Source organism: Mustelus asterias, chromosome 1, assembly GCF_964213995.1.
Source record: "Mustelus asterias chromosome 1, sMusAst1.hap1.1, whole genome shotgun sequence".
In the NCBI taxonomy this organism is placed as follows: Eukaryota; Metazoa; Chordata; class Chondrichthyes; order Carcharhiniformes; family Triakidae; genus Mustelus; species Mustelus asterias.
In genome coordinates, this window is record NC_135801.1 from 83,785,177 (window position 1) to 83,811,869 (window position 26,693).

Consider the following 26,693-nt stretch of genomic DNA (forward strand, 5'->3'; position numbering starts at 1 on the left):
TGCCAGAAGTCCAAAGATGTGCCGGTTACGTGCATTGGCAATGCTAAATTGCCCCTAGTCTTCCAGGATGCTTGGTTAGCGGGACTGGCGGGGGATATGTGTGGGGTTACCGGGGTAGGGCCCGGGTGGGATTGTTGTCGGTGCAGACTCGATGGGCCGAATGGCCTCCTTCTGCACTGTAGGGTTTCTACGATTCTAAGTGTTGTGACTTCTGCGCATGCTCTTCTTTCTCTCCCTCTCTCTGTCTCCTTCGCTTGTATTCTTTCCCTCTACCTGTCTCTCTACCTCTGAAGTGCTTGGTCTTGCCACTTCCTACTCAACAGGATGTCTGAGTTTTGACATTGCAGCATACAGCTTTATATTTAATGTAATGAAATGTCCGAAGGTGTGTTGTGTATATACAGTATAAAACAAAATATGACACCAAGCCGCATTAAGAGATGGGGCAGCTGACCAAAAGCTTGGTCAAAGGGTTAGGTTTTAACAGTGCCTTAAAGGAGGAAAGAGTTATAAAGGGGTGGGGAGGCGTAGGGAGGGTATTCCAGAGCTTGGGGCCTAGGCAGCTGAAGGCTCAGCCACCTATGGTGGAGCAAGTAAATTCAGTGACGTTTAAGAAACCAGAAATAGGTGAGCACTGATACTTTGGAAGGTTATGAGATTGGAGGGGATTACGGCAGTAGGGAGGGGGTGAAGCTATGGGGGAATTTGAGAACAATGCTTGACCAGGAGCCAGTGTAAGTCAGCGAGCACAGGATGATAGGTGAACAGGATTTGTTGCGATTCAGGACATCGGCAGCAAAGTTCTGGATAACCTCCAGTTTATGGAGGGTAGAATGTAGGGGACCAACCAGGAGTGCATTGGAATAGTTAAGTCTAGAATTAACAAAGGCATGAATCAGATTTCAGCAGCAAATGAACAGAGGCAGGACGTGGTTGGGTGAGGTTACATGGATGAAAATAGGCAGCCTTCATGATGGTGCGAATCTGTGGCTAGATCGTTGAAGAATAACTACAGGGATGTGAAATGATAAAGACCCTTGGCATGATCGAGGGGAGGGATTGTTTATGTGAGAAGTGAATGTATGTTGCTGAATTCCTGGTCCTCTTTGAAGTGAATGCTTTGAAACTGTATACTTTGGTCAAATGGAGAGTTATAAAGTACATTTATAATCCTGAAATTCATCAGCCACGTGGCACTTGTTAGGAATTATGGGAAGGATATTTTAAACTATGTATATTCCAAACAAATGCGTGAATTAAGGTAACATCTTTTTTGCCCTCAAATCCCCAACGTGCTTTACACCCACTGAAGTTCTTTTTGAAGTAGAGTCACTGTTGTGCTGTAGGAAACGCAGCAACTGATTTGCTCACAGCAAGTTCCCACAAACAGCCATGTGATAATGACCAAGTAATCTGTTTTTTGTAATATTGATTGAGGAATACTTATTGGCCAGTAGACAGAGACAACTCTCCTGCTCTTGCCATTTGATCTTTATTCCTCCCTAAGAGGGCAGATGGCGTCTTGGTTTAATGTCTCTTCCAAAAGACAAGATCGCTGACAGTCCAGCACTCCCTGTGAGACCACATCTGGAATATTGTGTGCAGTTCTGGTCACCTCACTATAAGAAGGATGTGGAAGCGCTGGAAAGAGTGCAGAGGAGATTTACCAGGATGCTGCCTGGTTTGGAGGGTAGGTCTTATGAGGAAAGGTTGAGGGAGATAGCGCTGTTCTCTCTGGAGCGGAGGAGGCTGAGGGGAGACTTAATAGAGGTTTATAAAATGATGAAGGGGATAGATAGAGTGAACGTTCAAAGACTATTTCCTCGGGTGGATGGAGCTATTACAAGGGGGCATAACTATAGGGTTCGTGGTGGGAGATATAGGAAGGATATCAGAGGTAGGTTCTTTACGCAGAGAGTGGTTGGGGTGTGGAGTGGACTGCCTGCAGTGATAGTGGAGTCAGACACTTTAGGAACATTTAAGCGGTTATTGGATAGGCACATGGAGCACACCAGGATGATAGGGAGTGGGATAGCTTGATCTTGGTTTCAGATAAAGCTCGGCACAACATCGTGGGCCGAAGGGCCTGTTCTGTGCTGTACTGTTCTGTGTTCTATGTTCCCTCACTACTGCACTGAAATGTCAGCCTGGATTTTTATGTTCAAGTTCTGGAGTGTGACTTGACTCCAGAACCTTCTGACTCAGAGGAGAATGCTACCAACTGAAGAGTAACAAATTATAGTAGGTGAACTGCATCCACCAATTCCTGTTAAATTAATATCCAATTCACTTCATCACTTTGTTTTATCAACATCTCAAGGTCTTAGATATGCTTTTATGACTGAGCAAGATGCAGTTTTCCTCAATTTTTTATGTTGTATTCTCAAGGTCACAAAAACCATTCAGAGATTTTCAAATGAAAAAAATGTTTATCTTCCTCAAATGAACATAAAAGTTTGCACCAGAAAGCATAATTATGTCACAAAACACAAGAGATTAAGAAACAGACACACGAATAGGACATATGGACCCAGGAGCTTAATCCATCATTAATTGATTGTGGCTGAATTTCTACATCAGTTCCACTTTCCTATCTTCTCCTATTTCATTTGATTTCCTTAGGTCCCAAAAATCTCTTAATCTATGTCTTGAACAAACTTGTCACCAGAACATCCACAGTCCTCTGGGGTTGGGGATCCTTAGGATTCATGATTCTCCGCATGAAAAAAAAACTACTCATCTCAATTCAAAATGGCCAATCCCTTATCCTAAGACCCTTACTTCTATACTCTGCAGGCAAGGGAAACAACTCCTTAGCATCTAGTCTGTCAAACCCTTGGAGAACCATATACGTTTCACTCAGATCACCTCTCATTCTCCTAAACTCCAGAGAATAAAGGGACATTCTACTCAACCTCCCCTCAATGGATAGCCTTCTCAATCAGGAATTAATCTAGTGAATCTTTGTCACGGCCACTCTAAGCCAAATATATTGTGCCTTCAGGAAGGAGGCCAAAATTATATACAGTAGCCCAAGTGTGCTCTCACCTAAACCCTACATAATTTCAGCAAGGCTCTCTTATTCTTATTCTCCAACACCCTTGCTGTAAATGCTAATATACAATTTGCCTCCTCCTTGGCTTGCAATACCTGCATATTTACATCCTGCGATTCATGTACAAGGATCCCCAAATTCCTCTGCATGCTAACATTTTCTAGTCTGTCACCCTTTGAAAAAATATTCTGCTTTTCCACACTTCCTATGAGCCATTACACTCCTTCTGCCACCTTACTTAATCATCACTTAGCCGGTCTACATCCTTTTGCAGTATCTTTGCATCCACCCACAAGCTTACTTTCCTACCTAACTTTGTATCATCAACTAATTTATATACATTAGGCTCAGTGTCCTCACCTCAGTCGTTGATATAGATTGTAAATGACTGAAGCCCAAACAATGATCCCTGTGGCTCTTCACACCTTGCCATCCCGAAAATGGGACCTGTTTATTTCTACTACTCTGTTTTCTGATCCTTAATCCATACTACTTTTTACCCCAATCCCATGAGTTGTAATCTTGTATAACAGCCTCTGATTTGGAACTTTTCAAACTCCAAATAGACTGCATCCACAGATTGCCCCTTATCTACACTGTTGGTTGCACCCTCAAAAAGCTCTCGCAGATTTGTGAAACATGATTTCCCTATCATGAAACTGTGTTCACTCTGATTGCATGTATATAAATAGGCAACATTTCATACTTTGTCAGAAACTCTTTGCACATACCTTCTTTTCAACCTGCTGCTCAGTAAAGGTCTCTGACATGACATGGAACTAGCTCAGGGTTGCAAACTCTTGGAGCACAGCATCTGAAAGCCATGGGCCAGATTGGTGCCCTCAGTGCATGCACTTTGAAATGCTGGTCCGATTTCCAGCACTTTTTGTTTTCATTCTGGATTTCCAGCATCCGCAGTACTCTGCTCATATTCTTTATCATTTTCTCATTTCTTTATGGTGTATTATAGAATAGGTGGTCCACGAGTGGGCTTTATATCGACAGCATGAAGCCTTGGCTCACACCTGGTCCTTTTTTTGCGATTCATTTGAGAGATAAAATCTGTATAATAACCTGTGCAATTACTGCATCCTTCTGTACCTGCTATTTATCTCTAGAAATATTCGAGTTGTGTCCTTTGATGGAAGTAAAGCTGACAGACTCTGAGGGGAGAAGGCGTTCTTCAATTTCACTCCCAGATCAGGAAGCGAGTTTTGACACAGGAATCCCATTCAACAACAGGAAGCACCCGATGAAAGCAGAGGTGCTTTCTCAAAGGGCCCAGGTAGAAATGAATAGACGGATTGTTCCAGGAAGCCCTGACGTAATTGTCCTCTGATTGTTGCTGACAATGAAATCTGCCGATAACTTTACAAATGGGAGTGTTAGTGGGAAGAGAAGGGTAAAAAGAAAATGTGTTTGTGCTCATTGTGATATTGTGACTTGCCTGTCCAGCAGGAAAAAACTGCTTGGTCCAGTAAACAAAGAATTGTGCCAATTCTAGTTTGAAATGTGGAAACAAAAACTAACCTCATGTATTATAATGATTTTAATATAATTATATATTCAAAGGAAAGGGTTTTTTCATGCCGAGCCCATGATTTATAAAGTGGCCCAAAACGGTTAGTTGCTCGCAATTATCTGTTAAATACGGGACTTAATGTATAGTCAAATTTACAAGTCCCTCCTTGTCTAATGCCAAATAAAATATGGATTAAGTTACTCTGCCAACTGAAATCCACTCTGTAGTACTTGGTACACAAGCTTGAATTTTGCCTTCATAGTCACAGGCAGATATTCAGAAGTATGAATATGTAATTTTTACTGTGTGGTTTTCACACCGTTAATGTGGTGATATTAAGGTGCAAACATCATGCTTCAGCCGCTACTTATGGAGTTGCATAATCAGTAGCTAAGGGTTTATCCTTTATTTGATGAAATGTTTTGCTTGTTCTGAAGATTTACAGCGGGTATATTATATCCTGGGGAATGCCCATATTTTGTCTGCCAACACACCATTGTATACAGTCATTTGAAGGCAGCTTTAGGGTTCACTCATTTCCCAAAAGACTGCCTTTTGCAGCAGCTGCTTTTGGTGCCATTCCATTATAATACTGGCACAAATATTATTGTATTTTTGCATCGGATAAAATTTTTATGCAAAGTTAACTTTCCCAGTAAGTAGGTAACATGGATACTTTTTCATCAGCTTATACAGGGCCTGCATTTGATTGTGTTTGCCAACATTATTCTGTTGGATTGCTTTTCTGCCCTCTGTACATCCATTGATGAGAATGGGATTTAAAAAGCCCCTTCCCTACGTCAGTCAGCAGATAGAATTTTCGAAAGATTTTGTTTTACTTGCACCAGGGGATTAGAATGTCTCAAGAAAGAATATTTATGTAAAGGTTCTTAAAATGAGAACAGACAAGTTCCTATAACGTTCATGTTATTTGTATAAGTAAGATGGCCTTTCTCACTCTTCAGAGCATGGTATCTTTGGAGGTGATTAGTGTGGGGGAATTCCTCAGAAGAGAGCAGTGATTTATTTTTCACAGACTTTTGGTCAAAATAATTGCATCTGCAGAGTTCTTGCCTGAAGCCTATTCATCATCTCTATCCCACAGCAAAGCAGCCGGCCAGATTTTGTTTGCATGATTTCAACCAATAGGGATCCCAAATCAAGTTATACTTACTTCCAGCATTGTTTGCAATATGATGTTTTCCATCTAGTTGTGAGCTGTTTTGTGTTCTCAGTTTTCTCTGAGTTGTGGTGAAGCTTTTTGATTTGATTTGAATTATTATTGTCACATCTATTAGTATACAGTGAAAAATATACACATAAAGCATACTGTTCATAGAGAAGGAAAGGGGAGAGTAGAGACTGTAGTGTTACAGTCATAGCTAGGGTGTAGAAAAAGATCAACTTAATGCAAGGTAGATCCATTCAAAAGTCTGGCAGCAGGGAAGAAGCTGTTCTTGAGTCCGATCTCAGACTTTTGTATCTTTTTCCTGACGGAAGAAGGTGGAAGAGAGTATGTCCGGGCTGCGTGGGGTCCTTGATTATGCTTTTCTGAGGCAGTGGAAAGTGTAGATGGAGTCCATAGGTGAGAGGCTGATTTGAGTGATGGACTGGCTTCATTCAGGACCCTTTGTAGTTTATTGCGGTCTTGGACAGAGCAGGAGCCATGATTCAACCAGAAAGGATGCTTTCTATGGTGCATCTGTAAAAGTTGGTGAGAGTTGTAGCAGAGATGCCAAATTTTCTTAGTCTCCTGAGAAAGTAGAAGCGTTGTTGGGCAAAGATCCTGTAGTCTAACAGCTCAGAGACAAGAGATTTACTAAAGGAGTGAACAAAGATTTCACATAGCTGGTTAATGAGCAAATGGTGTCTTAAGCAGAGACTTGTGAATTAGCTATGCTAAAAACCAAATGATGTGGAGATGCCGCATCCCAATGCTGGAGCTTTTGCAGTTTATGGGCTGGCTGTTCTAGTTGATTAATGAAGTCTAATTTTCTCTGGACAGGAATAAATATCTGTTTTTTTTTATCCTTTTCTGCTTAAAATGGTAGATCAGGCTTGTCCAACCTATGCCTGCATGTTGACGCACGAAGCCTTCCTGTATAGCCCCCAGATCGATCGCTGAACATGCTGGGCAGTGAGCTTGAGGATTTCTGCAGGGGACTCCTCCTCCAATCACAGCCTGTTTTTATCCCGTGTTTGCTGCTGATGGGCTGACGATAGGAGGGGCAGTGAACACCAGCACCCAAGAGTGTGTGAAGACAGAGACAATGGAGTGCATGGGGCCACTACTCACCACGGTTTCCATGGCTCCGGTTGCTTTACACGAGCTCTGGTGCTCTGGCCTGGCTCCAGTTGCTTGCTTCTGGCTCCCCACACACCCTCTCCGGTTCTCTTGGTGTCCCTCCTTGGCTCTCCCCACACCAGGCCCATGTCCCTCCCTGCATCCCTCCCAGCTCTTGGCACTCCTCTGGGTGGGTACCTGTGATCGCGCGCTGCCACGCCTCAGGCCTCGCTCCAGGTTCCTCCTCCACTCTCATCACAGCCACTCCTCCCCCAGCTGAGTTAACAAGTTTGTGTGAGTGTGTGTCTATGAGGGTGAGTGTGAGAGTGAGTGAGTGTGTATGAGGGTAGGCGAGTGAGTGAATGTGCGTGAGGGTGGACGAGTGAGTGAGGGTAAATGAGCAAGTGTGTGTGTGTGTGGTGAAAGGGGAGGGGAGTGTGTGTGTGTCAGGCTCTCTCCCAATTGCAGGGCTCTGCCTCTCTCCCATGCACCAACAAGCACTCTCGACCATTCCCACGGGGGCTGGGAGTGAGCATCCTGAGCCTGGGAGTGAGCTGGACACACACTCTCTCACTCTTTCACACGAATGGTCATCTTTATTTCTGACTTTTTAAAAAATTATCAATTGTTGTGTTTTTTTCTTAGTAAGTTGTTTCTTTTCGTATGTCAGCTTTATATTTTTGAAATTCATGGGTTTAATGTTGTGCCAAATGTTAGCAGAATATTGCAGCTGTTTCTGTCGATGGAACCTTCCAGAGCAAACCACGGGAAAACCCACTGACAGTCGCAGGACCTGAAAATCCTGCCGCCGGCAAATGGTGGTTTACCTCCTCCGCCGCAAAACATTCTGCCGGGGGAGGGGGCCACCCCTTATCCCCGAGTGTGAGAAACATTGATGTGTGCCACCCCCTCCCCCCCACCCCCCCACCCCCCACCCCACTCCCCGCCATGCAAAAAGATTGGACAAGTCTGTGTAGACACACACCCCTTATGCACACACACACCACTCTGACACACACAACCCTCACACTCACCCACCCTCCCTTTCACTCACCTACCCACCTTCACACACATTCAATCCACCCACCCTCACGCACATTCACTCACTCGCTCATGCATACTCACTCACTCACTCGCCCACCCTCACGCACGCACTCACTCACTCGCCCACCCTCACGCACGCACTCACTCACTCGCCCACCCTCACACACGCACTCACTCACTCGCCCACCCTCACGCACACACTCACTCACTCGCCCACCCTCACGCACGCATTCACTCACTCGCTCACGCGCACTCACTCACTCGCCCACCCTCACGCACGCACTCACTCACTCGCCCAGCCTCACGTACACTCACTCATTCGCCCACCCTCACGCACGCACTCACTCACTCGCCCACCCTCATGCACGCACTCACTCACTCGCCCACCCTCATGCACGCACTCACTCACTCGCCCACCCTCACGCACGCATTCACTCACTCGCTCACGCACACTCACTCGCTCACGCACACTCACTCACGCACTCACTCACTCGCCCACCCTCACGCACACTCACTCACTCGCCCACCCTCACGCACTCACTCACTCGCCCAGCCTCACGTACACTCACTCACTCGCCCACCCTCACGCACACTCACTCACTCGCCCACCCTCACGCACACTCACTCACTCGCCCACCCTCACGCACACTCACTCACTTGCCCACCCTCACGCACACTCACCCACTTGCCCACCCTCATGTACACTCACTCACTCACCCACCCTCACGCACACTCACTCACTCGCCCACCCTCACGTACACTCACTCGCCCACCCTCACACACACTCACTCACTCGCCCAGCCTCATGCTCACTCACTCACTCGTCCACCTTCACGCACACTCACTCACTTGCCCGCCCTCACGCTCACTCACTCACTCACTCGTCCACCTTCACGCTCACTCACTCACTCGCCCAGCCTCACGCACACTCACTCACTCGTCCACCTTCACGCTCACTCACTCACTCGTCCACCTTCACGCACACTCACTCACTCACCCACCCTCACGCACACTCACTCACACATCCATCCTCATACACATTGGCAATAGCAGTCCTCTGCTCAAATAATCATTCATCGTCCATGGACAGGTCATCAATTCACATCATGAGAATCTTTGATTCTGAGGAGCATTTTGAACACGTGTACCCCTTGCAGGGATTACTGGATGGTATTCAAGAGAGTGATCCATGTTTGTTACTCTGGCTAACCTGGGGGACACTCACACTGCATCACCCTTCGCTGTCCAAACTTTTATTTAACAAAATAATTAAAACTTATCTCACGACATGCCTTGCTTTTCCACTCTCTAATGATCTTAAAGAATATAATGTGCTGCCTGGCTAGTAGAATAAAATGATATCACACAGAATGAGATCATTTGGCCCTTTGTGCCTTTCCTAGCACTTTGAAAGAGCTATCCATTTATGTCCTATTCCCCTAATATTTCCCCATAGCCCCACAAATTTCTTCCTTTCAAATAGACATCCAATTCCGTTTTGTAAATTAATATTAAATCTGTTTTAACCTCCCTTTCCGATGGTGCATTCCAGATCATAACGCTTGAAGTATTGTTTATGGAATTTGAGGTATAGCTTGTATTGTGGTTATGTGTGTTTTTTTTAACTAGGGAACGGCAGTTGACTGAAAATAAATTATTTGAGAGACAGGTGTCTGTTGGTCATGAGATGTATCTGTTGATTTAGACGTCCAAAACTTTGCTCCGTAATGTTTGATTTAATTGCTGAACATTGCTCACATCTCTGGTGACCACTAAATTGCTACCACTGCACCACCCTTCGTTACATGTGCAATGAAAGGTATTATTTATAAGACCATCTGTGGGAAGCAGAGGAGTTTTACAACAGTGCTTAAAAAGAAGCTTTACAAAGAAGCCAATAAGTCTAAAGCAATGATTTAGATGAAATTTTTGTCTTTAAACTGCCTGAAACCATGATTGTAATTAATTTCTTTGTAAAATGCGGGTATTTTTGCTAAGCTTCCTGGGTGTCAGGTGTCATTTTCGTTCACACAGAAACTGGCAATCTGTGTCCGAGAGCGCTCCGTGACTTCATAGTTTCAGGTTAAGTTGCTCGTGATTGGTTTGTAGGAGGAAAGTAATTTGAGCCACGTTTCTGTTTGTCGGCTCGACACTTCCTTGCTGCAAGGTGCCCTGGCTGAGATCGCTTGTGCCTTGTGCTGAATCATCGTCTTACTTCAGCCGCTTAAACCCCTTTGTTGCTTAATTATTGCTGGGAAGCCTGTGGTACTGGCTGCCATGGACAAAGTATATCTCTCTGCATTTACTGACTGACCCATGTGCCATGCCTGAGGTATGTTTTCAATTGTGCATTTTTGTTTTCTGCAGCAACTTGTCAGGAGGATTACGGAGTCCATTCTGGTTGATCTTTTTGATGCAAAGATCAGAGCTGACCAGTTCTCTATTTAGAAATATGGGTTTAGTCTGATGTATTTAATTAAATTGACTGTTTTATCTTGCAAGTGTCCCGCAGCTTCTTCATACATTTATAGAAATTGCTTTCTCTGTGGGCAATGTTATACGCAAGACATCTATTTGAGCTCTCTGAGATTGCTATCGTCTCTTTCATTATAAGTTGCTATTTTTCCCTATTCTTCTTGTCACTCACTCACTCATTTGAAGACGGAAGGATAGTGGAGGCAATCACTTACAGACCTGCACTGAAAACATTTTGAACATTCTGATCATAGATACCTGAGAGCAGCCTGGAGTGACTCCGCGCATGTCTCATAGCTTCCTAAATCGGACTTTGAATTTACCTTATCCAAAAGGTCAGAAAGAAGCAGACCAGTCCTTCCTGCTGCAACAAACGGCAAAAAGAAAATTCTGTTTACACGTAATGTTACACAACATGTTTCTATGGGGAATCTATGTTTCTATGGGGGATCTATGTTTCTATGGGGGATCTATGTTTCTATGGGGGATCTCATAGAGACTTATAAAATTCTAACAGGACTAGACAGGGTAGATGCAGGGAGGATATTCCCGATGGTGGTGGAGTCCAGAACCAGGGCCCACAGTCTGAGGATTCGGGGTAGACCATTTAGGACGGAGGTGAGGAGACATTTCTTCACCCAAAGAGTGGTGGAATTCATTACCACAGGAAGCAGTTGATGCCAAAATATTGAATGTATTCAAGGGGCGGCTGGATATAGCACTTGGGGTGAATGGGATCAAACGTTATGGGGAGAAAGCAGGATTAGGCTATTGAGTTGGACGATCAGCCATGAACGTAATGAATGAGGGCCAAATGGCTTCCTCCTGCTCCTATCTTCTATGTTTCTATGTAATGGCAGGTATGGTCTGTCGACCTTACGATGGTAGTTATGAAGCTGCATGTTTTTTTTCTACTTAGTCCTGAATTGTACGGTGTAGAAGGAGGAGAGATTGGGTAAACTGGGGTCTTTCTCCCTGGAAAGACGGAGGATGAGGGGCGACCTAATAGAGGTGTATAAAATTATGAAGGGCATAGATAGGGTGAACAGTGGGAAGCTTTTTCCCACGTCGGAGGTGACGAACACAAGGGATCACGGGTTCAAGGTGAGGGGGGCAAGGTTCAATACAGATGTCAGGGGGAAGTATTTTACACAGAGGGTGGTGGGGGCCTGGAATGCACTGCCATGCAAGGTGATTGAGGCGGACACGCTGGGATTGTTTAAGACTTATCTAGATAGCCACATGAACAGACTGGGAATAGAGGGATACAAACGAATGGTCTAGTTGGGCACATGAGCGGCGCAGGCTTGGAGGGCCAAAGGGCCTGTTCCTGTGCTGTATTGTTCTTTGTTTGTTCTTTGAGGAGGTCATTCAGTTCATGGCGCTTGAACCGACTCTTAGAAATAGCAAACAAATTGGTAACTGTACCTTGCTTTTTCCCCAAAGCCATGCAAATGTTTTCTCTTTAGGTAGGAAGGTAAGAGTTGAGCAGGACACAAAGAGGCTGCAGAGAGATATGGACAAGTTGGGTGAGTGGGCAAGAATATGGCAGGATCGGACAGAGTCAGCTTGGATTTATGAAAGGGAAATCATGCTTGACATATCTACTGGAATTCTTCAAGGATGATGAGGGGGAGCCAGTGGACATGGTTTATTTGGACTTTCAGAAGGCTTTTGACAAAGTCTCACATAAGAGATTAGTGTGTAAAATTAAAGTGCATGAGCTTGGGGGATAGTGTTTTAAGATGAGCTAACAAGACACAAAGAGTAGGAATAAATGTATTTTTTACAAATGGCGGACAGTGACTAATGTGGTACCGCAAGGATCATAGAATCACTACTGTGCAGAAGGAGGCCATTTGGCCCATCAAGCCTGCACTGACAACAATCCCATGTAGGTGCTATTCCCGTAACCCCACATATTTACCCTGTTTGTTCCCCTGACACGAAGGGGCAATTTTGCACAGCCTATCCACCTAACCTGCATCATAGAATCCCTACAGTGCAGAAGGAGGCCATTCGGCCCATCGAGTCTGCACTGATCACAATCCCACCCAGGCCCTATTCACGTAACCCCACATATTTACCCTGCTAATCCCCCTGACACTAGAGTCAAATTAGCATGGCCATTCAACCTAACCTGCACATCTTTGGACTGTGGGAGGAAACCGGAGCACCCAGAGGAAACCCACGCAGACACGGGGAGAATGCACAAACTCCACACGGACAGTGACCTGACGCTGGAATTGAACCCAGGTACCTGGCGCTGTGAGGTAGTAGTGCTAACCACTGTGCTGCCCATATCAGTGCTAGGACCCTAGCTATTTATAATATAAGTGATTTAGGTGAGGGAACTAAATGCAAGATCTCCAAATTTGCAGATGAGACAAAGCTGGGCGGAAGGGGGAGCTGTGAGGAGGATGCAGAGATGCTTCGATGTGATTTGGACAAGCTGAGTGAGTGGGCAAATGCATGACAGATGCAGTATAATGTGGATTAATATACGGTTATCCACTTTAGTAGCAAAAACAGGAAGGGAGAGTAGTATCTGAATGGCTATAGAGGAATATGCAATGAGACTTGGGTGTCCTTGTACACCAGCTGCTGAAGGTAAGCGTACAGGTGCAGCAGGCAGTAAAGAAGGCAAATAGTATGTTGGCCTTCATAGCGAAAGGATTCAAGTACAGGAGCAGGGATGTCTTGCTGCAGTTATACAGGGCCTTGGTGAGACCTCACCTTGAATATTCTGTGCAGTTTTGGTCTCCTTATCTGAGGAAGGATGTTCTTGCTACAGAGGGATTGCAGCGAAGGTTTACTAGACTGATTCTTGGGATGGCGTGACTGATGAATGAGGCAAAATTGAGTATTTGCTGGAATTCAGAAGAATGGGGGGGGGGGGGCGGCGGGAGGTGGAATCTCATAAAAGCCTATAAAAATCTAACAGGACTAGACAGGAATTATGTTCTCAGGGGTGGGGGGATGTCCAGAGCGTGTGGTCACACTCTGAAGATACAGGGTAGACCATTTAGGACTGAGATGAGGACACATTTCTTCACCCAGAGAATGGTAATCCTGTGGAATTCGCGACCACCGAAAGTAGTTGAGACCAAAACATTGGCCAGAATTCATGCCCCGCCGCTGCCAACGAGATGGAAAATTTGGCACTCTACCAAATCTCTGTGCACTAACGTGGGACCAGGCAATCCTGCTGGCGTGAACAGCCGGATAATTCTGCCCAAGGTATGTTTTCATATAGCTCTTGGGATGAAAGGGATCAAAGGATTTGGAGGGAAGACAGGAACAAGCTATTGAGTTGGATGATCAGCCATGATCACAATTGAATGGTAGAGCAGGCTCAAAGGGCTGAAAGGCCTATTCCTGCTGGTATTTTCTAAGTTTTTATGTATGGACTCCATTGGATGACATGAGTTTTGCCCTCTTTTCAGACATTTTCCAGGGTCGACATTGTCAGAATTTAAAACACAGAAACAGAACAAGAATAGTATAAGGTTGTGCTTAAAATTAAAATTGCATGTAGTACAAATAAATGATGAGTAATTTTTGGAATGTCAAAGAACAAAGAACAACAAAGAACAAAGAACAATACAGCACAGGAACAGGCCCTTCGGCCCTCCAAGCCCACGCCGCTCCCCGGTCCAGGATTGAATCCTGAATCCAGGATCCCCGCCCAATTTTCCAGCCTATCTACATACTAATATCCTATCCACCGAGCTGTCCCTCACAGCTACGATGCTTTGTTCATCACAACCTATTAGCTCACCCCACCCCCCCATTCCAGACCATGTGATCCCCAGGGAGAGGCGAAAACCCAGAGTGAAAACCCCAGGGCCAATATGGGGAAAAAAAAATCTGGGAAATTCCTCTCCGACCCCCTGAGGCGATCGAAACGAGCCCAGGAGATCACACTGGCCCAGATCGGAAAATGCTTCCCAACCCTATTCATTTCCACTTCCACGAACACCATATGAATTCCCTGCCCCCGAGACAGGTTCCCAACTATCCGCAGTCTCGCTCTGTATTATTATTATGTTCAAGTCATCTCTAACCCTGTATTTATTTATTGCCTTGCAATCAATGCTGCCCCCATTATTCTTCATTCAAATAGCAATTATTTAGCTAATTAAATTTTTCATTACCAAAAAAATGGAGTTACAGAACTACAACACAATGTTATTATTTCAATAACTGGAATAATTGCTGGTGTTGGGAATTATGGCAGCCAATGAAAAGTGCCAGCTGTTAGTGAGTCTTGCCTTTGTCCAGTTTTACACAGCAAATTGCAGAAAATATGAGATGGTTCTAAAAGCTGATTTATTAGTGTCACAAGTAGGCTTACATTAACACTGCAATGAAATTGCTGTGAAAATCCCATAGTCGCCACACTCCGGCGCCGTTCCAGGGACACTGAGGGTGAATTTAGCATGGCCAGTGCACCTAACCAGCACGTCTTTTGGACTGTGGGAGGAAACCGGAGCACCCGGAGGAAACCCATGCAGACCTGGGGAAAATGTGAAGACTCTGCACAGTCACCTGAGGTCAGGAATCCATGTGCCCTGAACAGGACATCTAAGATCTGAGCAAACAGGACAATTATCTCCTTAACCAGTCAGAGTGAAGGATTGTGAAACAAGCAGCACAAGCTCTAAACAAGGAAACGTATGATCAAGTGGTGAATCTAATGTCGAATCAGGTACAGAAAGATGAGTAAAATAAGGTAATGAAAACTGGATTGAGACAGAGGACTAAAAAATTCAGAAAGGAGAAATAAAGTAATTTTGATTGTGGGAATTGTAGCCCTAAAGCCTATGGAGTGGTGACAACAGCGGAGATGAATCCAAAATTGTCCCATGGAGGTCGTCAGTCTCTGAGCATTTTCTACTCTGGAACAACTTTATGACAATGTAAAAGAGGCCTTTGTTTCATAAAGAAGGGGAAACAGTCTGATGATTTTAAAAAGGAATTGCACCAGATGAAGCAGCCATGTCTCCGTATTCCCCGGAGGATAATCCTTGATAATTTCAACTCATTGTGCTCACCATCCTCTGAGTCCATTGCCCTCCTACCCCTACTTAATCTCTCTCTCAATATAATCTCTCCTACTCATAGTCACAGCCAAACCATTTATCTGGCCTTTTCACATGGTCTCACTACTCCCATGTCAATCACTGATGAAGCCATCTCTGGTCAGCTCCTTCTATCATTTTCCACCTTCCTCCATCCAAATCTCCTTCTTTCTGTGTCTACCTCGGGGGAAAAAAAAACTTTCTCCCAACTGCACTTTTGAAATCCCAACTATCTAATCCAACTTTGGCGCTCGTTCGTCACAGTATTTTGCAGATACTAATTTGCTTAACCATATTCTTACCTAAGCCTTTGATGCCCCAGTCTGCAAAAAAACCATTATTCTTTCTCACCCTGTATGTTCTCCAGGTACAGCCATCATCACTGCTTTGTTAAATCGAATCAATACTGACTTGAATGGATATTATGGTCAACTAGATTGTCATCCACTGTCAGAAGCACATAAACCATAGGCAGATCATGCTGTCATCTGCCAAAACTGTTCACTATTCCTGGATCATCCTGCAATGCAAAAGTATCATTTCGCGACTGCAACCCCATTTTCTTCAACCTCGCTCCCCTGCCTCCTCCACCCTCACTTCCCACCAGTAGTCAGAACATCAGGAACAAACAGTGCATCTCATGAATTAATGAGATTAAAGGATTGGGAAATAAATAGGAAGGGTTAAGAAGGAGGGTGGATTCTGGTGAATGATTTAAATGTCAAGTCAAGTACAAAAAGAGAAATAAAGAGGAAAGAAAGGTTGGGTTAAAAGAGGAAAAAGACAAAAAGGAAAATTCTGATATTTGTCATTTTCTAAATCTAAAACAATTCGCATCCTGGAGGGATAAGATTTCAATAGCTTTATCCTTTTCAGCAAGAGAGGCCGATGAGTAGTATTAATAATGATCATATCATTAAAATGGTACTTTCTATGCTACTAATTACTTAGTTTAGCTTTCTGTGGCGAGTTTAATGTGGAAGTGTAGCAACTTCATATAACTTATGGGGAGCTAAGTGTGCAATACCATTTTCACAAAGCTGACAGGGAAGTGGTGCAAATTGGCCAGTAACTTATGGTGATTCACATTTCACGGGATATCTCTACCTTGCCACAAGTTGCAGTCTGATTTGCACAGTAATAACTGCGTGTATCATTTCCACACAAATCTGGCTCATTCGGATGTGTCTGTAGCCATAACAACTCTCAGGTCGAGAACAGAACGCCATTAAATGCATTCCTCCTTCTACGCTTGATAAAATCGGTTCCGATGCCCCAGTTCAGATATCTGCAGTCTACAGCCAAGAAATACCCTTTCAAAACACTAGGCTCATGAAGTAAATTAGCAAGTTCTAAGGTGTTTGAAAATGCTACTTTATGTATTGTATTATTGTGTGTTAATCTTTGAGGATTTTTATTTGGCTGCGGGAGTGGAGACAGCAAAGTTCAAATTCTTGTAGAAGGAATTTCTATAAAGTGCCATCCAGAGAATTGTATCGTACCTTAACAAGAGGCCAAAGTGTAGCTCAATATGGGCAGATTGTCTTGGAAACAGGGCACACAACAGTGAAACTTCGACCTGAGGCATGTGAAGAATGCTAGTGGCATGCTCGAGTGGAGGGCTTCAGAGCAGATCCCCCTGAGCAAAGCTCACTGCCATCTGTTGTGATCCGTGGAGCCTCATGGCAACAGCCTCTCTGGAATGATTTCATTTTGAGAAAAGTTACTTAGAATAGACAGCAGATGACTGGAGCGTTCAGCATCACTGTAATGCATTAAACAGAGAGTGAGCTCTATTTAATATATCCTGAAAGGTGAACACCAGCAGCACTGCCTGTACTTTGCCCCCGCATTCTTCACACCCGTCCTGAACACCAACTGGAAGTGCACAGAGTTGCGCATGTGCCAGCTACCGTTATCTTGTCTTTCTACAATACGAGATGGTGAGCTTTCACTACCTATTGGCCTTCACAGGGGAATCCTGTCTTGTTCTTATCCAGCACAACTCATGTACATTACCAGCAGGGCTTCGAAGAAAGACCAGGAAAGTGGGAATAGCTCTTTCAAAGAGTTGACCACAGGCACAATAGGCCGAATGGCCTCAGTCTGAGCGGCAGGATTCTTTGATTCTGTGAATGTCAATTAAAACTGAGAACCTTGTCTGGCTTTTATTCTTTGTCATTGTCCCAAGCCCAGAAACACAGGCCAATTGTCATACCCCATCCCACTGGCCTCTCCAAGAACAATTAAGCGAAAGTCAGCATCAGCTCCGTGGAGAAGCAGACTCAGTTCCTGAAATAGGATACGCTGAATGACAACTGCCCCATGCCGTGCACAATGTTGGCCTCTGCTGTGAATTCACATGTCTGCAGGCATTGTACCTATTAAGTGTGATCTATCACAGAAAAGGCCTTTTATCTCCTCTATTCAGATTCATTATCATTTCTCACTAAATTTCATAAATGATCAGACAACAATCCTCCATTAATATTGTGGAAGTTGCCTTAAAAGGCTATTTAAAAAAAATAGACCAGTGTAATGCCATAAAGGCAGATTTTGGGACTAGCTATCAAAATTAAAAGCCACTAGTCTTAGAAGATCCTTTTGAAGTTCTGATCACGTTTTTCAGAGAAGAAAGCTCTGAATAATGAAACTACTCAGATGTAATAATGGGCCCATGTTATGCTGGAAGGTGGTGTAAATGCAGATTATATTTATATGTATACTTTTATAAGTACTATATATATCTGAACATCTGATCATCTACAAACATCCATTCCCTCCACCACTGACGCTCAGTAGCAGCAGTGTGTGCTATCTACAAGATGCACTGCAGCAATTCACCAAAGATCCTTAGACAGCACCTTCCAAACCCATGGCCACTTCTATCTGAAAGGGCAGGGGAAGCAGAAACATGGGAAGACAACCACCTGCAAGTTCCCCTCCAAGCCACTCACCCATCCTGACTTGGAAATATATCGCATTCCTTCGCAATCACTGGGTCAAAATCCTGGAATTCCCTCCCGGCATCGTAGGTCAACCCAGAGCACATGGACTGCAGCGATTCAAGAAGGCAGCTCACCACCACCTTCACAGGAACTAGGGATGGGCAATAAATGCTGGCCAGCCAGCGACGCCCATATTCCACGAATGAATTGTTAAAAATGTGTATTTTATATCATAGAAATCATAGAAACCCTACAGTACAGAAAGAGGCCATTCGGCCCATCGAGTCTGCACCGACCACAATCCAACCCAGGCCCTACCCCCATATCCCTACATATTTTACCCGCTAATCCCTCTAATCTACGCATCCCAGGACACTAAGGGGCAATTTTAGCATGGCCAATCAACCTAACCCGCACATCTTTGGACTGTGGGAGGAAACCGGAGCACCCGGAGGAAACCCACGCAGACATGCAGATATCGGTATATATAATTATTTTTATCTACTTGCACACACATGCAACTGTTCCCCTGCCATCTACTGATACTACCTAATCTTTTCTCTTGACTGACAGTGAGCTGCACTGACAGAGGTCCTGTCTTTCAGGTGAGACATTAAACTGAAGCCTTGTCTCTCTCAGCTGCATGTGAAAGATCCTGATCAATGAAGGACTGGGAAACATTCTCTTGCATACTGGAAAATATTTAGCCATCAGATTATCTGATCATTATCACATCAGAACTTGCTGTGCGCAGAGTTTGCTGCTGTGTTTCCTCCAATACAACAGTTACAACATCTCCAAAGTACTTCATTGGCTGTAAAGATCTTTGGTTCACTCTGAAATTGTGAAAGATGCTATATCAATGTATGTTTCTTTCTTGCTTAAACCAAAGATAATTTTTCTCATAATATTAAATGCTGAACAAAGATGAATCCATAACAGTTGAGGAAATTTGTGTTTCCTCTCCTCTATGCCTACAGAATTGAAATATGAAATACAAATATGAAGTACAAAATCAATAGAACATTATATTTACCTCAACAAATAGTACAGGAAGCCCGCAGCATAAAGGGATTAGAATAGACAGCCCTGTCAACAGTCCAGAGGTCCTTTTAGCTTGTTTAGATGAGAGTGAGGGCAGTAGGATGGATGAGCTGATTGGCATGGCACCATGGTACAGGAAGCCATTCAAGTGGGGTTGGGGGCACTAAAAGAAATGTAGTGAAAGTATATTGAGAGGAATCGACACTCTTCTCTGCAGCAGAGAGCAAGAGTCCAGGCAGCTATAGAATAGAATGGAATAGAATCCCTACAGTGCAGAAGGAGGCCATTCCGCCCATCGAGTCTGCACCGACAACAATTCCACCCAGACCCTATCCCTGTAACCCCATGTATTTACCCTGCTAATCCCCATGACACTAATGGTCAATTTAGCATGGCCAATCAACCTAACCCGCACATCTTTGGAATGTGGAAGGAAACCGGAGCACCTGGAAGAAACCTATGCAGACAAGGGGAGAATGTGCAAACTCCACACAGACAGTGACCCAAGGCCGAAATTGAACCCAGGTCCCTGGTGCTGTGAAGCAGCAGTGCTAACCACTGTGCCACCGTGCTGCTATGCTGATGTCTGTCCAGGGCTGGAGAAAAATTTGTAGTGGGAGAGGGAGAATCCAGTTGTTGTGGTCTACGTAGCTACCAGCAACGTAGCATGCTGTAGGTAGGGCTAGGAAAGAAGTTCTGCTTAGGTGGTATGAGGAGCTGGGCACCAAATTGCAGAGCAGAAGCTCCAGGGTAATAATTTCTGGACTATTATCCGAACCATCTACAATGAGAGGGATTGAGTAAAAATGTTATGCTTCAGTTATACAGGACATTGATGAGACCACATCTTGTATACTGTGTGCAGCTTTGGTCTCCTTATTAAAGGAAGGATGTAAATGCTTTGGAGGCAATTCAGAAGAGGTTTACTAGATTGATACCAGGAACAAGGGGCTGTCTTATTAGGATAGGTTGGACAGACTGAGCTTGTTTCCACTGAAGTTTACAAGAGTGAGCGATGACTTGATTGAAGTAGGTAAGATCCTGAATGGTCTTGACAAGGTGGAGATGGAAGGGATGTTTCCTCTTGTGGGTGAGACCAGAACTAGAAGTTCTGCTTAGGTTTTAAAATTAGGAGTCACTCTTTTAAAATGGAGATTAAGAGGATTTTTTCTCTGGGGGCTGTGTGACTTTGAAACTCTGCCTCAGCAGGGTCACTAAATATTCTTAAGGCTAAGCTGGATAGATTCTTGTTGGGTAAGGGAATTAAATGTTATCGCGAATAGATGGGACGTGGAATTCGAAGCGCAAATAGACTTGTCATGATCTTATTGAATGGTGGAGCAGGCTCTGGGGCGAATGGCCTACCTCTGCTCCTATTTCGCATGTTCATATGTAAAACTCCACAACTGATGTCACGTGCCAAATACCTTGCCCCTGTGCTGTAGCATCCGAGGATTTGATTTTAATGCAGTTACACCTCATGAATCTGTCATATTAACCTAACAACCTTAATATTCAAAGGAAATTTGTGCAGAATCGAAGTGCCCAGTTAGTTTTAACACCCTGAATTTAGAATATGGTCAATTAATTTGAGTAATGTGAGTGTGTGCGTGTGTGCGGGAGAGATGTACTCAACAAATATCAAATATTAGCACTTGTAGAAACAAGAGAACATTTTTATGCCGGGGGAAGGAAAAAAGCATGAGATAATACTTCATAGAAAGAAAGAAGATAAAGACAAGATAGTTGGGATGAGGGAGCAATAACTGATCCCTAGATCCTGTAAGGGAAACTCAATTCGGAGCAACTTATAACTAGATTTTATTTTGAAATCAATATGGGACATAAATTAGACCTTCGACTCGGGTTTGCTCTCCCATGCTGACTTGTGTTACAAAATATCTTATTGTATTTTTACTGTGGTTAATGATGCTTTTGGAAAGTAACATAGAACATAGAAAAGCTACAGCACAAACAGGCCCTTCGGCCCGCAAGTTGCGCCAAACATGTCCCTACCTACTAGGCTTACCTATAACCCTCAATCTTACTAACTTCCATGAACTTATCCAAAAGTCTCTTAAAAGACCCTATCGAATCCGCCTCCACCACCACTACCGGCAACCGATTCTACGCACCCACCACCATCTGAGTGAAAAACTTACCCCTAACATCTCCTCTGTACCTACTCCCCAGCACCCTAAACCTGTGAAAACTGGTAAAAATAGGAACTGGACTAGGCCATTTAGCCCCTTATTCTGTCTTTCAATTAGACTATGGCTCATCTATATTGCAACTCCATTTACCTGCCTTAATTTGCATCTCCATTGAAACCCTGACCTTTTAGAGATTTGGTTCCAGATTTCTCCTACCCTTTCTGTGAAAAGGCACTTCCTTTTTAAACTTCTAACTGAACTAGCTCTAATCTGCTTTCATTCTGGATTTGTTCAGCAGAGGAAATAACTCCTCTGTATTTGATTTACCAAACCCCTTTATAATTTTAAACACTTTGATTTGTTCATTCCTCAACATTCTTAACTCGAGGGAATACAAGCAAAATCTACACAACCTGTCCTCATAATTTAATCCTTCAAATTTTGGTATAATTTTGCTGAATCTGTGCATAAACCCCTCCGGTAGATCATTGCTAAGGTTTCGTACCCCAAACTGAACACCAGATTCCAGGTAGGGTCTAATCATGGCTCTATACAACTTGATGCATCACTGCCTCATTTAGATAAAGACCCTTTGATTTCATTTTCTATCTGTGCTCTAGCTTTTAGTGATTTGTGTGAATGAGCTCTTAAATCCCTTTACTTCAGCAGGGCTCCTAGTCTCTGACTATTAAGAAAATATTCCAATTCATCTTTTTCAGATCTGAAGTGGATAACCTTGTGCTTCTCCACTTTGATCTTGCATTTGCTATGGTTTCGCCCAGTGATTTAGACTATGAACCTTTGTAAATTCATTCACACAGGCTGTACCAAGTCTTCTAACTTAGTGTCAACTGCAAATATGGACATATAACGCTTTTTCCATCATACAGATCATTAGTATATATGGTGAAGGCCCCAATACAGATTCCTAGGTAACACCACTTGACACATCCTGTCAAGCAGAGAGCAAACTGCTCATCCCCGCATTCTCTCTCTTCACCCACTAACCATTTGTAAGAAAGCTACTTCTATTTTTCCATGTACTTTTATTTTTGTTAACTTACTAATAATATCTTATGTGGAACTTTTTGGCATCCCATATATATTTTATATATATAGACAACATCCATAGGTTCTCCCTATCCATCATGTTAGTAGTCTGCTCAAAATATTTTTGAGTGTAAACAGATTTTTGACTTGAGATGTTTTTGGAACATCTCAAAAGTGACATTAGTGATTCTATTCAGTGAAAAGTGACATTAATGATGCTGTTCAGTGAAAAGTGACATTAGTAGCTAATGTAAACAACTATGGTATTTCTTTTACAAGTATTAGTGAACCTAAACAATTTTTTGACTTACATTAGGAATGCATATGCAATGATAACATCCGTTATCAATCATTTGACCGATTAATAGGAAGAATGTCACATCATTTTGTTTTCTGACAGTGTGTATTTGAAACAAGGTCGGTGTTTCTCCAGTCTGCCTTAAAAAAATAAATGTATAGCAGTTTAAGTGTTGTGGAAAGGAACGGCAGGAGGAATTTTCATTGGATGGAGTCATAGAGTTATTAATGGCACAGAAGGATGGGGGTAAATAATTCCATTTGTCATGTTTTAATCCATGTGTGGGAATTGGGAAGTGAAGGAAAGGGAGTATGGCCTAGCGTTTCGGAATAGTGTACAAAACCTAAACCTCAACTAATATTCTACTTGGGATTTAGAGAATACAATACAAATATTGTCAAATGTTTAATAAATTCACCAAGCCATCTGTCACCACAATTTCTATCGACAGATTAGTGGCAATGACAAAGATGTGCCAAGTTTAACTCGGATGCCAAGTTTTAATTGCTTATATCTATTTGGAACCCATGCCCAAGGCATGAATAGGTGCATCTTGTCGCTGTGAAATCTTTCCAAGATTCCTTGATGATATCCAGGCCTCAGGACTGACGGCTGGAATTTTCCAAGAAAAGCACGAACTTCTATTTTCACTGAAGATTGATATGTGTGGCAGCAAGACTGCTCAATAGTATTGTATCCCTTCAAACTTTCTAAATGAAACATCGGCCACCAGGGACCCATTATGAATCAAGTCTTACCAACCAAATAATTGACAAAACCCAAAAACAGAAACCACATGCACTGACACTGCACCCTGAATTAGTGGGGTTTATTGCATGTATGACTGAATTATGATCTGGTAATATCTGGTTACCACACTGCTGTTGAAGCGAACATTTTGTGGAGTATTTCATGTACATTGCACAGTTTTAAATCTTTGGGATGCTTGTAAATGTCCCTCCTGTCAGTGTGTGTGATGGAAACAAGGCATATTTATGACTGGTAAGCACAGACATGAGTAATGTTGTCACCCTGACATTTCCACAGTCTCTCAATACTGCTTATTGTCAATTTTCTACCCCTCTTTGCTAAAGCTTTTGATTCCTTGCATGTGTTTCACAAATGAGCTCCAATATCTTTGTGAGGTAACCTTTCTTAATGTGCGTACATGGGCAGCAAGTATTGACAGAATGTTCTCCCATTGGGAGGAGGTGGAATCTCCGCAGAGCCCATTCACTGATGCAACCATTGACCCAATGGGTGGTTAAGGAAAGGCCGATCATACTGTTACTATGTTTTATCAATTTTTACTTCAGCTGTTGCTGATTGAGGGACTTGTCTGACTCCTTCGGTTTCCTTGTGTTGATCGCTGTCGTCATCTCGGCAGCAGTTGCAGAATTGTGGGGCATAAAAACGAAACTAAATCTGTAAAAGTTGGAATAATGTAAGAGAAAGGGCAAGTGAAAAGGAGAGTAAAATAAGTGAAGTGAGGGAGCGGAGCACTGTAAATAACAAGGTGCAAAAGGAAAAGAGGTGAAATTGAGAGAGGTGAAAATATGGAAGAGCAAAAGATTACCTACTTCCACCTCTGTAACATTGCCCAACTCCATCCGACTCAACCCAGCTGCTGCTCAACTCTAACCCAGATTTAAGTCCAGATTTAACTATAACTATGGCCAGCATCCCATCCTTCAACCTCAATAAATTTATGCTCATCAAAAACTGTATTGCCCAAATTCCAGCCTGTACCAAATTCCACTCACTCATCACCTCAATGTCTACTGACTTATGTGGGTTTCCAGTCCACCCCCCCAACTCAAAATTAACTTGCTCATCCTCTTGTTTAATGCTCTCAATTTCTGTAACCTCCTGCAGCTTGCATCCCTTTAAGTACTCTGTGCTTCTCCAACTATCGCAATTTAAGACCATAAGAAATAGGAACAGGGGTAGACCATATATATGTATTTCATTCCCTTTACTGCATCATTGCTAGCTTTGCCTTCAGTCATCCTGTTCCCAAGTTCTGGAAATCCATCCTTAACCCATCCACCTCTCTTCAAGGCCCTCCTTTAAACCCATCTTTAGATGAAACTTTTAGTGACCACTCTCAATATTCCCTCCTTTAGTTTGGTAAAAAGTTTTGCCTGATTACATTTTCCTTTGTTAAGGACAATTTTCTGTTGATATTGAGAAACAAAAGTGAAAAACAGCTTTCTTCCTGCAGACATATCTTGCCTTATACGAACTTGAAGCTGAATCTGATGCAACTGGCCAACAGGAACTATTTTAAGAACAATTGAATCAGGTCATATATCTGTAGATGAATATGTGCACCCACGTACATGTTCCCCAACAGGAGATCACTGGATAGCAGTCGGGAATGAAGCTTGCTGATCATTCTCCTGTTCCTTATCACCTCACTCCCTCTTATGGAGGGTACTGAGGTGGAGCACAGTAGTCGATTGTCAGCCTTCGCAGAAGTCAATGGAGCATGCAAGAGAAACCATGCAGCAGATTTACTTAATGGGAGATAAATTAAAACTGAAAATGTTGGAAATCTAATTTATACAGAATGAAATTTTTTAAAAATGGCATCCTCATCAATGTAAACTTGAATTCAGTAAAATCACTTTAATTTAATTATAAGAGAGTAAGTAAAAATTATCCACAATTAGAGAACAAAAGAAAATATGAGTGCTGGCAAATGCATAAAGGTAATTTTCAGTTATGGCAAGTAGAAAAATACAATTATGTATATCACATTGCCAAATTAGTACAAAATGGTTAGCACTGTTGCCTCACAGAGCCAGGGACCTGGGTTCAATTTTGGCCTTGGGTCTCTGTGGAGTTTGCACGTCCTCCCCGTGTCTGCGTGGATTTCTTCCGGGTGCTCCGGTTTCCTCCCACAGCCCAAAAATGTGCAGGTTAGGTTGATTGGTTATGCTAAATTGCCCCTTAGTTTCCCAAGAAATATAAATTGGGGGATTAGTGGGGCAATTTCATGGAGTTACGAGCTAAGCCTGGGTAAGAGTCAATGGGCCAAATGGCCTCCTTATGCACTGTAGGGCTTCTATGATCTTAGTTTTTGTATGGATTTACAAATGAAAGAATTAAATCATAGCCCACTGTTGAGGTGGCAATTCCAAAAGTTCAGAAAATGGGCACACTGTGCAATGAAGTCCTATTCACAATGTGCAGAATTTGAGACCTCACCTTCAGTGTCAAACTGGATAGGAACACCAATGTGATGTATGTTTCTATTACAGAAAGTAACTGTATCCAAGGGAGCATTAATGTAGAGTACGTTACAACAATTGGAAGCAGACATGTTAACAGGAAGAAGTAGCTTTACTGTGAAGCTTTTGAGTGGATTGCAATGCCCACCCTAAATGCACAGAATTTTATTCAAATTTGTATTGTGCAGCTTGGGGAGGTAGAGGGCATACACAACAAAAATAGGTAGAGTTCAGTGGTGCTTTATTCCCATTAGTCTTTCCTACTAAGTACACAATGATTTTGTAAAAGATGTTTGCTTGGTAACGATGCACGTCAACGTTTTTTAATTGAACTGGGTCAATTCAGTGAAGTAAGAGAAGAGCTTGATTAGGTTACAATATTAATATCAAATGAATCACTGAAGGACTTGCAATGCAAGGGAGACATTCACATAAAGATTTGCATATCCAAGTAGCTGCCCTCTGTACTACTATTGTGGCAAGAGTGAAAAGCCCAAGAG

At 43.2% G+C, this 26,693-nt stretch overlaps 1 protein-coding gene across 2 annotated transcripts in view; it reads left to right on the forward strand.

The window, feature by feature from the left end:
• The window catches only part of shroom3 (shroom family member 3), a 412,360-nt gene that overhangs the window by 251,513 nt on the left and 134,154 nt on the right, over positions 1 to 26,693 (forward strand). Inside the window, exon 1 of one of the 2 annotated variants that reach the window (XM_078214316.1) lies at positions 10,102 to 10,237. The exons of the other annotated variant lie outside the window; for it this stretch is intronic. The gene's annotated coding sequence lies outside the window, so the exon portion shown is untranslated. Of the gene's footprint in view, positions 1 to 10,101; positions 10,238 to 26,693 lie in introns of those variants that run through there. 2 annotated transcript variants of the gene reach the window in all.